Here is a 7,837-nt window from a genome sequence, read left to right as displayed (position 1 = left end):
CCTGCTGGGCCCCCTAACAAGCTCCAGCAGGTGTTTAAAGAGGGCGATGGAGAGCACCCGGAGTTTGCTGGACTCCTGCAAGAGAGGATGTGGGGAGGAGACGCTGTGACGGTCGTGCTCACTCAGCGGGGTGAGCGCTCACTGTGACAGAGATGTCTGCCCTGCAGGGGGTATTGCTAACTCAGCCCCAGTCATACAGGCACAGCTGGGGGCCAGAGTCTCATGAGCATAGCGCCACTGAAGGCAAAAGAGATGCACGTTTCCACCAGCTGAGGGGCTATCCTGGTATCTTCTTGGCCAGAAAACCTGTTCTGTTCCCCCCGGGCCCCACAGGGTTTTGGTTTAAAGGCTCACCCCAGGGCGAGATCCTGCATCTTCGGTCTGGGCTGCCCTGTCCCTTCGGTCAGCTGGGGATCCAGGAGACCCTGGGAACAGCTTTAGCTGGGCCTGTGCCACTGCTAAATAAAGAGTGGCCGGGTCCCAGCAGAGTTGGGGAGGGCTGAGGGTAGGATATAGCGTTGTGAGAGCTGGGGAGGTGGGTGGTCCCTCCAGGAGCCCCCACTGGGGCGTTACCCCTGGAAGGCAGTAATGGATGGGTCCCTTTCTCCCGCCCACTTTGCTGGCTCTCGCCGTGCAGTGGGGGACTGAACATCAGTCTGGTGAACACGCTGGCGGGGGCTCGTTTGTGGTTACAAAAGGCCTGGGGAGAACTAGCCCCTCCTTTGATGCTGCCCTGCCATGAGAACGAAGGGGAGAGGAAAGGGTGGTAGCTGCAGAACCTACAGATGGAGCCGTTTCCTTATGGAGCTGACAGGCCAGCTGTGGGATTCCTGGCCAGGGAGGGGAGGGGCAGGATTTTCACCAGGGTACCATCACTTGTTACCCTGGAAGCCAGCAGGAGCATTGCGGCACCCTGTGCTGCAGAGGCCCCCTCGCTGCATGCAGGCTCAGGAATGCATGTCCTTCCCTCAAGGGGAGCCTCGTCCCCAGGCTGCCCTGATCCTTGTCAGCAGGCCTGCAGGACACCAGGGTTCCCACTCTTACTGCCATATGCTCTAATGGAGAATGGGCTAGCAGAAGAAGGCGGGAATGGGTTCATGTCATTTACGACAATCCTTTTTCTGGCTAGGGCCATAGCATAGGTCCCGCTAGCCCACCCGCCAGCCCCCATTCATACGTCTGTGGCTTAAAGGGTCTCCCGCGGGCCGCCAGGCCTTACATCATGAAAGAACGGCAGGAGTTTCTCAGCCACTTGCACAGCCATGGGGCTGGCGCTCTGCCTGTCCATGCCAGCGAGGATGTCTCTCAGCACCGCGATGGCATTGGAGATGATGTCCCTGTGTGCCTCGTGTAGCCGCTCCACGACGACTGGGAGTTGGCGCTGGAGTTTCCCTATCTGTGTGAAAGGAGGAGCTGCTTTACGAAACACCCTCCGGTGACCCAACAAGCCATTTCCAAAACAATGTCTGCCTCCCCTGCAGACAGAGCCACGGGAACTAGGAGTGCAGGGCGTGCTGCAGCACTCCAAGGTTTTACGCGGGGCTCTGCTCCTGGCCCCACACACAAGGTCCCAGCTGCCGGCCCTGCGCCAACTCCCAGCTGTGGCCCCAGCCTCGGCCCCCTTGCCCCATCCATCTCCCGCCCCCCTGGAGCCATGGCCCTGCTCCTGACCCCAGCTCTAGGGGTGGTGGTGTGTGTGCACAGGTGTAAGGGGGTGCTCAGCACCTCCACTATCAAAAGTCTTCTAGCGCCCCTCCTCCAGATGACATGTTAGAGCCTCAAAGCCCTTGCACAGCCCCAGCTAGGATCGCAGGCAGCGGGGCCGGCTACCTGCAACATAAGCAGCTGCTTCCTTGTACCCCTGATCCCAGGGGGTGGTATTTATTAGCAGGTATCATCTGTGGAAACTTCTCTGCACAACACCTTGACTCCAAACAAATCAAGTGTATTCTTGTTATAAGGGTTAGAATAGCACCTCCAGCGCCTATCTGCAATCAGGGCGTGTGCTGGGGGCTTCCCAGGCACAGAAAGAGACATTCCCTGGCCTAGAGCTTACAGGCTAGACACACAAAGGAAGGATTTCTATCCCCATTGTACAGACATGGAACTCAGGCACAGAGAGGCGACGTGACTCACCCATGGTCACCCAGGGAGTCTGGCAGAGCCCGAAACTGAACTTGGGTTCTCCTGAGTCCCGGGCCTTACAGCCCAGCCTCGGTGAGGGAGCCGATTTTGTACACGAGTTCTAGGCTTGGTCTGTTACTAAAAGCCAGATTCAATCATTTCTGTATTTGGCTTTTGAACTGTTCAAAGACAGCCCCACAAAACCTCAACCGGGATCAGGGGGAAAAGTGTCCAATACAGGCTTACCGATTCCAGAAGGAAAAATAAAACACAAGCAAGTGAAAACCAGGCTGAGGACATGGAACAATGGGAATGGTGGATAACAAAGAGAATTACAGTCATGCCCTCTCCATGTCTGATCGATTCATCGTCCGGCTTTAATAAACCGGACTGACCTGCTATTCTCAGGGGAAGTAAATTATCATTAGGGAGAGTTGCCTTCAGATTGTCTCCTCTTTGACCAGGCTGCCAGATCTGTGTATTTAAGTCCCAAGGGTTTTCTCTGCCTTCACTAGACTGTGTCTATCACACTTGGTATGAGGTCTGAGCAGCAAAAGGCCCTTCTCGAGCTCTTCAGAGGAGGGAGTGCTGCGGGACAGAGCTGTGACGTCAACAGTTAAAACCTACGAGGCTCAAAAAGGGGATTGGTAGGAAAAAATGGTTCCAATTGAAGCAAAATGGCTCTTTCCGGGCGTCCCGGATCACTGGTGTCACCAGCAATCCCTGGAGCTCTAGAGTCCACAGCTCTGCTGCTACTCTAGTGCTAGGGTTCTTTGGATCACACAGCCAGAGACGCACCCTGCAGGAGCCAGGCCCTGCCCTGCAGAACAACAGACAAAAGCCAGGCAGGGACTTGCCCAAGGTCACCCAGCAGGTCAGTGGCAGAGCCAGGACTAGAAACCAGGGCTCCTGACTCCAGGCCACGGCCAGGTCCCCTGGGAAGCTTTCAATGACCCCAGCCCTGCATCAGCTCCCTGATGAAGGAGTTGCCAAGACTTTGAAGGAAAGAGCTCAAATTCAGAGGGATCATGGTAAATTGGAGGACTGGGCTCTAGACAACAAAATGAAACTCACCCAAGACAAAAGTGAGGTGCTACATTTAGAGAAGAAAAAGCAAATGCACAGAAACAGAATGGGGGATAACCGGTTGTACTGCTGAGAAGGATCTGGGAGCTGCGGTGGATCACAGCCTCAGCATGAGTCAGCAAAGCGATGCTGTTGCAAAAAAAAAAAAAAAAAAAACAAGCAAATGCAATCTTAGGTTCCATTAACAGAGGTATAGCCTGCAAGTCATGGGAGGTGATAGTACCACTCTACTCAGTGCTGGTTAGGCCTCAGCTGGAGTACGGTGTCTACATTTGGTCACCAATGTCTACAAAAGATGTGGAGAAACTGTAATGGATCCAGGGGCGAGTGACAAAGATGATCAGAGGGATGGAACACAAGCCATACGAGCAAAGATTGAAGGAACTGGCTATGTTTAGTTTGGAAAAGAGGAGATTAAGGGGGGACATGCTAATGGTCTTCAGATTCTTCGAAGGCTGCCAAAAAAAAGATGGCGAAAAGTTGTTCTCTCTTGCCACAGAGGGCAGGACAAGAGGGGATGGGTTCAAACGACAGCACTGCAGATTTAGATTAAATCTCAGGAAAACCTTCCTAACTGTAAGAAGAGTAGGACAATGGGACAGATGACTAGGGAGCTTGTGGAAGCCCCTTTGCTGGAGGTTTATAGAAGGAGGCTGGAGCCATCTGTCTGGGCTGGGATAGACACAACAAATCCTGCATCTTGGCAGGGGGCTGGACAAGCTGACCTTGCGATCCCTTCTCACCCTGCGGTTCTATGAGAGCTGTCCCAGAGCACCAGGAGAGGGTTTTGGTGTGTTCTGCCTCGACTTTAGCGCTGGCTAGAGTCACGCTCTCTCTCTTCGGCCCAATGGCGATACCCAGTGGGAGACTGAGAGACACCCTCAGGCCGTGGAGGGGAAACACAGCGCTCCTTCCCTTGCTGCAGGGGCTGGAACTTACAGCCAAGGGGGCAACGCCAACCTCTTGCTGAGAGATGTCGTGATGAGGGTGCAGCGGTCGCTCCTGCAGCATGTTGAGCAGCTCCCGTAGGACCTTTCCTGCGGTCTTGGGGTGGGATGTCAGCACCCTCCACTTCTCCACAGCAACGCTGCAAAGGGAGAGAGCCGATTTCACCTGGCCAGAGCCCCGCCAGCCTCCTGCACCCACTGCCACCTTCACCCTGCTTGGTCTCTCGCCACCGGCCGGCCCTTTGTTGCCCTCCTGCTGCAGCAAGGGCCCCCACTGCCTGGGGCAGGCTGCATGGGGGCCGGGTCTGAGTGTCAGCCCCGGGGGAGGCCGAGGGCTGCCATCTGGGGTTTTGCAGTCTGGCCTGTCTCCACGGCATGTCAGCCTGCAAAACCCTCCAGAACAAGCAGCAGCTCTGCAGGGAGCAGGAGGTCTCTGGAAGGTTCTGCATGCCCCTGACCCTGGCAGCGGGACCAGTCCGGGGCAGCCGGAGCGCAAGCGGCAGCAGCCCCAGCCCCGTACCTGTCACATGACAGCGAGCAGCCCAGCAGGGTTGTGACCACCTCCTCGCTGTACTGGTGGCCCAGCACGACAAGGGCCTTGAGCAGCTGCTGCTGGGCCAGCGGCTCGCTGATGGAGTCCAGGTTGTGGTATATGCTCGTCACAGCCTCCGACACCTGGAAGAGAAATGGGGAGATGGGGGCTTTGGCTTCCTCGCGCTGCTATTGATCTGGGGTGCCAGGGAGCTGCCGTACCTGAGAGCCATCTGCCCTCCCACATCCTCTTCTCCAGCTCCAGGCCTAGAACACAGGGCCAATTCCCGGCCTATCGATTCATAGACTGCAAGACCACAAGCGGCCATGGAGATCACCTAGACTGACCCCCCGCATTGCACAGGACCTGCCCCCCAGTAATGCCGAGCGCCCAGAGACAGAGTCTCCCACGGATGGGCTCCCCCAGCAGGCTGTTCTCACTGCAACTCTTACCCTCTCCAAGCTTGGGCTGGGGACCCACAGGATCACATGCAGCATGTGCCTGGCCGCCACCGAGTCATGGACGCTGGTGTCTTTCATGCCCTCGATAGCCGTGAGGAGGAAGTCCATGCGCTCGGAGGGGTTGAAGTACTTCCCAAACATCTGAAAGAAACCTGCCAGTGAAACCCCTTTTGCTGCCCAGTGCGGTTCCAGTCGGACCGAGCAGCCAGGAGTGGCCCAGCCAGGAGTGCAGGCAAAGCCCGCTCTGCCGGGACAGGGCTGGGTTACTGCACCTGGGATGCACAGTACCCAAGCAGCAATCAGGAGCTGTCGTACATGGCAGAGGCCGGTGTGGCAGTGCACGGGGGCACAATACTGCACAGCACGGATACACTCTCTAGTGCTCAGCAGGGGCTGGCACTGCTGCATGGACGCAATGATGCCTTGGAGAGCATTAATCTCTGGGGAAGCTCCCACCACACCTGACAAGGAGCTGGGATCAGGTTTGGATGAGACCCAGTGCATCTTGGGATGTGGCACAGAAGGAGGCATATTGGCCCTCCATAGTAGAAGCCTTGCCAGCAGATCGAGAGAAGTGATTATTCCCCTCTATTCGGCACTGGTGAGGTCACATCTGGCCCCCCAAGGATGTGGAGAAATCGGAGAGAGTCCAGCAGAGGGTAACGAAAATGATTAGGGGGCTGAAGCACATGAATTATGAGGAGAGACTGAAGGAAGTGGGCTTATTTAGTCTGCAGAAGAGAAGAGTGAGGGGGGATTTGATAGCAGCCTTCAACTACCTGCTGGGGTCGGGGGACAGGGGGGCGGGTTCCAAAGATGCTGGAGCTCGGCTGTTCTCAGTGGTGGCAGGTGACAGAACAAGCATCAATGGTCTCAAGTTGCAGTGGGGGAGGTCCAGGTTGGATATGAGGAAACACTATTTCACTAGGAGGGTGGTGAAGCACTGGAAAGGGTTACCTAAGGAGGTGGGGAATCTCCATCCTTCGAGATTTTTAAGGTCAGGCTTGACAAAGCCCTGGCTGGGATGATTTAGTTGGGGTTGGTCCTGCTATGAGAAGGGGGTTGGATTAGATACCTCCTGAGGTCTATGATTCTATGAGGTGGAGTGGGCCATAGGCAGGGCTCGGGCCCAGCTGGGTGGGGTCAGTCACACGCCTGGGTCTGTCCCTTCCCCCTGACTCCTAGGGTGTTAATTTCTCTCTCCTGAGGACTCTGGGCACAACAATCCCAGGAAGCATTGAAAGTAGTTACCATGGCGATATTGCTGGTGTTGGTGAACCAGGTGACCCAGAAGGTGTTCTCCGCTCGCCACTCCCTGAAGACCTGCAGATACTCTGCACTCTGCTTTGCCAGCGTGGTGCCTGAACCAGGGAGGGGAAACAGACAGCAGGCAATAGAAATCAGAGGTTAGCTTTGGAAACGGGAGTTTTGCAAGGAAGTTTACAGACAAGTACGTCTAAGAAACATACTGTAAATTCAGGCCAATAAACTCCCCCCACCCCCGAACAAAACTAAACAAACTAACCCCCCTGGAAGAGTCAAAATAAACCAGGCAGAAGTGCAGCAGCAGTGTGAGGCTCTCCAGTGGATTGCACTGAATGCAGCATGTAGGATTACCAGCCCTGTGGGCAGGTAGCACATCTGGGCATTTGGCCCAAGGAGCTACTGCCCTCGGAGACCAGGAGGCCAGAGGATCTGAACTGGTGGAGCCAAGGGAGACAGCGAGGTACATAGAGGAGACTTTTAGGGATGCAGTAGAGTGGTCCGACCCCCCGTCTGACAGCCTCTGTGCTGCTGAGGAGAGTGAAAGTTTCTGGGAAGGAGAACATCGAGCTGGAGCAGAGGGAGACGATCCCATAGTTGGGACCCACCTGCCAGATGAAGTCAGGATATCCTCTCACACTGAGGCTGCCCCTCCTGAGGCGGGAAGCCCAGTTACAAAGAAAAGCCAGGTAATAGTAATGGGGGATTCAATCAATAAACATATAAGCAGTTGGGTTTGTGATGAGTGGGAGAACCGCATGGTAAATTGCCTGCCTGGTGCAAAGGTTGCAGCTCTCACGAGACATCCAAACAAACTTATGTGCAGTGCTGTGGTATGTAAGCTAATGTTTAAATCGGCCTCTGTACGAGATAGCGAATGTGACAGTGAAGTTTATAAAAGTCTCCAGATGTGATCCCTGGCAAGCCTGACTTCAGCACCAGGCAAATTGTTGAAATGATAGGAAAGAACAGAATTATCAGACACATAGGTGAACACAATTTGTTGGGGCAGAGTCAACATGGCTTTTGTAAAGGGAAGTCATGCCTCACCAATCCAACCAAAGTAAGCTGTCATGGGATAAGAGGGAAGGTTCTCTCACGGGTCAGTGGTTAAAAGATAGGAAGCAAAGAAGAGGGATAAATGGTCAGTTTTCAGAGTGGAGAGAGGTAAAGAGCGGGGCACCCCAAGGATCTGTGTTGACACCAGTGTAGTTCAACATAGTCATCAATGATCCAGAAAAAGGGGTAACCAGTGAGGTAGCAAAATTAGCAGATGATACAAAATGACTCAAGATAGTTAAATCCAAAGCAGACTGCGAAGAGCTACAAAGGGATCTCACAAAACTGGGGGACTGGGCAACAAAATGGCAGATGACATTCAATATTGATAAATGCAAACTGGACACCATAATCCCAACTATACA

The 7,837-nt window shown here is 54.6% G+C and overlaps 1 long non-coding RNA gene across 1 annotated transcript; it reads right to left on the bottom strand.

The window, feature by feature from the left end:
- Positions 1–1,334: 1,334 nt before the first annotated feature.
- LOC141976667 (uncharacterized) lies at positions 1,335–4,733 on the bottom strand. Its single transcript, XR_012636146.1, has 3 exons — positions 4,678–4,733; positions 4,150–4,297; positions 1,335–1,396 (listed from the first exon to the last, which is right to left on the bottom strand). It is a non-coding gene; the product is annotated as an uncharacterized LOC141976667 (long non-coding RNA).
- Positions 4,734–7,837: the final 3,104 nt, after the last annotated feature.

Source organism: Natator depressus, chromosome 23 (assembly GCF_965152275.1).
Source record: "Natator depressus isolate rNatDep1 chromosome 23, rNatDep2.hap1, whole genome shotgun sequence".
Classification (NCBI taxonomy): Eukaryota; Metazoa; Chordata; order Testudines; family Cheloniidae; genus Natator; species Natator depressus.
This window is presented reverse-complemented; position numbering and strand designations above follow the sequence as displayed.